Genomic DNA, 4737 nt, shown 5'->3' with positions numbered 1-4737 from the left:
TTTGACTTGATCTCCAAGCTTTGACTTGATCTCCAAGTTAATATTACCTTGTTTCCTTTTTTTGTTTAATCTACTTCACACATCCAACAATTAGAATTGAAATGTAACGTAGAGAGTATGAAAGTGGAATGCGGGACTCGAAGTCCAAAATTGAAATAAAACAATAAAATTCGAAATAGAATTTACCTCAAGAACCAAAAATCAAGCTAGACGGCTGCAACACAAGTATTGATTTCCAACTTGGGTTAAATTAGCTTCTTCTTTCTTCAATCAAGCTTCCTATCTCTAGAAAACTCTCTCACTAAACCTTGAGATTTTCTTAAAGAAAAGTAGGTGGAAAATGAAGTTCCAGATCCATTTTGGGGTCTTTAACCCGTACATGCAAAATTGCCCCTAATCCCCATATTTTCATCATTTGCAAAACAGTCACTGCCCATTCCCAAAAACAGGTGCGGCACACCAATGCCTAGGTGCGGTGCACCTCTTGCCTTTCCATCTTATAACTTTTACAAAAATGTTCGAGCTCGATTCTGGGTCGTTTGGGCTTTTGAATCGCCTCAATTCGAGTTCGTACGAGAAAGTTATGGCCCAAATGGTGAAGGTGCGTATAACCTCACAACATGCTCACAACTTTACATGTTAAACTCTCGATACTCTAAACACTATATTATCATAAAAAATAACATTTCAATTCACTTCTAACATCCCAAAATAACACGATCACTCCCGGTATTATTAATATGTATAAAAAATATATTAAAATAATACCCCGAATTTCCGGGATGTTACACTTGCATTTCGGGTTTCAGTCACATTTGTGTGATTTGTTTATTATGCTGTTAAGGTGAGCTTATAGTCCCATTGTTCAATATTTTTAAATATTTTTAGGATGAAAGTTCATGCATTTAAATTCTACAATATATAGAAACCATTGATTACTAAATTCTATGTTGATTTTGAATCAAAAATATTCCCTTAGCTCGTAACTGTTAACTGCTAGTTTCTGAACTAGTGAGCGTGAATCCTAGATATAGATCTATAGAGTTTGAAAACTTCACCTCTGCTAGTCGCGCTAGCATTCAACGGGTGTTTAGTACTTCGAGGTTTAAGACACTTGATTTGGTGTAAAATTATTCAAGATGTTATTTAGCTATATTTTATTAAGCTTAGCTCCCGGGCGCTCAACAGGTAGTAGAATACTTTTATTAAATGTTTCTAAACATGAAATGTTGTGATCTATTTTATTTATAGTTTGTGATACACCTATAACTCACCAACATTCGGGTTGACTTTTTTAGCATGTTTATTCTTAGGTTCATAAGTTGCTTTCGCTGTTGATTGTTGAAGGTGTTGCAGTTGGACCCTTATGTGACATGATTTCAAACAGTATTGCATTCAGGTATTTTTATTACGATATGTCGATCGTTGGATGACTTTGACTTTTTAGTCAACTTACTGTTTGAGGAAGTTTCTATTCTTAGAAACCAACTATTTTTGGAAACTTACTAATTTGCATAACTTACTATTCTTAGTACCCTTCTATTCTTAGAAACTATCTAATTTTAGAAAACTTTTGAATAATGAATGACATGTTTATTAAAACGTATCATACAGAGGGCATAACCTCGATGTGATTCTTAGGTTCATAAGTTACTTTCGCTATTGATTGTTGAACGTGTTGCAGTTGGACCCTTATGTGACATGATTTCAAACAGTATTGCATTCAGGTATTTTTATTACGATATGTCGATCGTTGGATGACTTTGACTTTTTAGTCAACTTACTGTTTGAGGAAGTTTCTATTCTTAGAAACCAACTATTTTTGGAAACTTACTAATTTGCATAACTTACTATTCTTAGTACCCTTCTATTCTTAGAAACTATCTAATTTTAGAAAACTTTTGAATAATGAATGACATGTTTATTAAAACGTATCATACAGAGGGCATAACCTCGATGTGAGACCGCGTTAAAAAGAAGTGTACTTGACAAATACTCCCCCTCCGTCCGCCGGTCAAAAAACACATAGTTTTAAAAAACTGATTGTCACATCACTAAAATTAATTTGGTACATCCCAAAATAATATACTGAAAAATAAATTAGGACAGAGCGAGTAGTATATATTAAATGAATAAGCTTTAATTAGCTTACATCTCGAGCGTCATGATCAACTATCGTTTTGCCTTCATGGGAAAGGAATTTGCCTTGAGTAAGTTCAGACTCGATGAATCCTGGTGTCACGATTGTTATCTTCACGTCTGACTCGAATTCAACCCTCATAGTTTCATAAAACTGTGCTAGTTCTGCTTTGCTTGCCTATAATCACAAAAATTTCACCATTATAACACATTTGTACCAGCAATCGATATTTTGAGTATAAGAGCTTACGTTATAGAGGCTCATTCTAGGAAGAGGGATCCAGGAAGCTGCAGACGATAGCGCGATGATCCTACCACCGCAGTTTCTGAGATGTGTAATGTACAACGTCAATTACGATTTTAGCGGGTCATTACATAGTCCCACTCACCTGATAGCACAAGGTAGTAACTCAAAAGTCTAATTTATATTGAGCGTTCACATTTGTTTTTATCACCTAAAAATTTCATAAATCGATTCAGTATATATTTTATTTCATATACTACATTTAGACCATGTCAACCACATAACAACATCTAAAATTTATCAACTTATGCAAATATAGCCAATTTGTATCGATAAGATCTCATTCGTACGGTCTAGATGCTCATCCGTATGAATCAAATCTCATCCTTAAGGTTGAGACATAAGTCCACACGGTTCAACACAAGTACACGAGTGAACACATCCGTACAGTTGGGACATAAGTCACAAGGTTCAACACAAGTACACATGTGAATATATCCGTACAGTTGAGGGTTCAACTGTACAGCTACGGGGGTCCCATCTGTATGTTTGAGAAACTCTTTTGTACGGCTGAAGTTCTTACAGACAGCAGTTGTTCTTCGAGTTTTAAACCCCAAATCCTCATTTTGACGTGTTGTTTTACCTCGAATAAGTTCTGGAAACACAATACATACATTAACTAAAAGTAACATATTTTACAATCAAACAACACCTTAAACTCACGAATTTAACCTAAACCCATTTGATACCCAACTTTGACAAAAAAACCTAGATTAAACACGGATTTAAATCATAAAATAGACATATGTTTACCTAGCTAGATCATTGAAATCACGTTGAATTGATTACACAACCCGATTTAGTCAAAGAAACAAGAATTCATAAGCTAGGGGTCAGGGTGCTTTTGTGTATGTCTGTGTGTGTCTCAGATTTACCAAACAATGAAATGAAACAGAAAGGTGAATATAATTAAGTTAGATTTCCTTCCATCAAGGAAAACCAACTCCACATATCACACGAGTATTTTAACAGTTATCTTAAACACAACGCACCTTGTTAAGCAGCACTAACAAAATTCATATCAAATAAACAGATGATGTGTAAATTTGTACTCTAAAATAACTAGTAAAAATAACCAATTATTATCACACCATACAGGCAACTACTCCCGTTCGTGCAGTAATCTATAAGTAAAATTGACTAGTTCGTTAACAGAGAGCAGTTTTATCAGAAACTTTAACTAATAATTATTCTAGTAAAATTCGGGGGTTTTTGTTTGTTAAAATAACAATCGCGAAAAATAAATTAAACTTAAATCAATAGAGAAAAGGTATCTACTTTTAATCAATTCTCTTGGATCAGGATTGCTTATTAAGTCCGTTTTAAACAATTATAATTATGGTGACACTGCAATTATCTCTCGATTCTCACAGATTATTAATTAAATCCCTAGCTCAACTCTCGTTGATTATAGTTTTCTAATATAGTCAACAATAAATTACCCAAGATAATAATCTAACTTGAATTGCTTTGGTATCCCTACACAATTACACAACTATCAAAGTCTATCACAATTTAATTGCTAATCGTCTAATTATATTGGTGTCCCTAATACAATTATCCGAAGGCCTAAATTATTCACATTCAATAACCTAGTAAAGATCACAACTTGATTCAACTCTTGTTGAATAGTTAATAATCTTCGCAACTTCAGCTAGTTAATTAACCTTGATAACAGTCGTTCTTAAGCTAAATAAGATCTGAGTAATAGAATTAATTGTCTAAATTATAAAGCTAGCAATCATTCACCTCAGTTTAATCATCTAAGTTCATACTATGAATTTTGGTACTCATATTAATGCAAGAAATAATAAAAGATAAAAGATAAACAATCAAAGACATTAAATTGAATAAGAATTAAAGTGATTACAAGATTAAAACTAACCAAGATTCAAGCAATAGCATAAACCCACTTAAAAGTATGTAGAAAAGCTAAGAAGTTCGTAACTTAAACTGATGGTAGGCTAAAATTCGTAATTGAAACTGAATACCCTAACTTGGGGGAAAATTCGACTATTTATAGATAATTAAAAAAAATGATGAGGGTCGTTGAAATAAATGATTCGCTGATGCAAATTTGCCGTTAAAAAAACTAAAAAACTGCTGAGTCGGCTAAACCTCGCGACAGCGACCCCCATTCAACTTCGCGAGCGCGAGATCACATTTGAAAAGCTTGAACTTCTGTAAACATCTCGTGAGCGTAATACGAACATCGCGGGCACCATTCAACCACGCGACCGCGAGAACTAGATTGCGGCCGCGAGTTTCACTATTTCCGCCAGTTTATTTGTCTT

Source organism: Rutidosis leptorrhynchoides, chromosome 1, assembly GCF_046630445.1.
Source record: "Rutidosis leptorrhynchoides isolate AG116_Rl617_1_P2 chromosome 1, CSIRO_AGI_Rlap_v1, whole genome shotgun sequence".
Classification (NCBI taxonomy): Eukaryota; Viridiplantae; Streptophyta; class Magnoliopsida; order Asterales; family Asteraceae; genus Rutidosis; species Rutidosis leptorrhynchoides.
The sequence above is the reverse complement of the archived record's forward strand: the minus strand, read 5'-3'. Positions refer to the sequence as shown.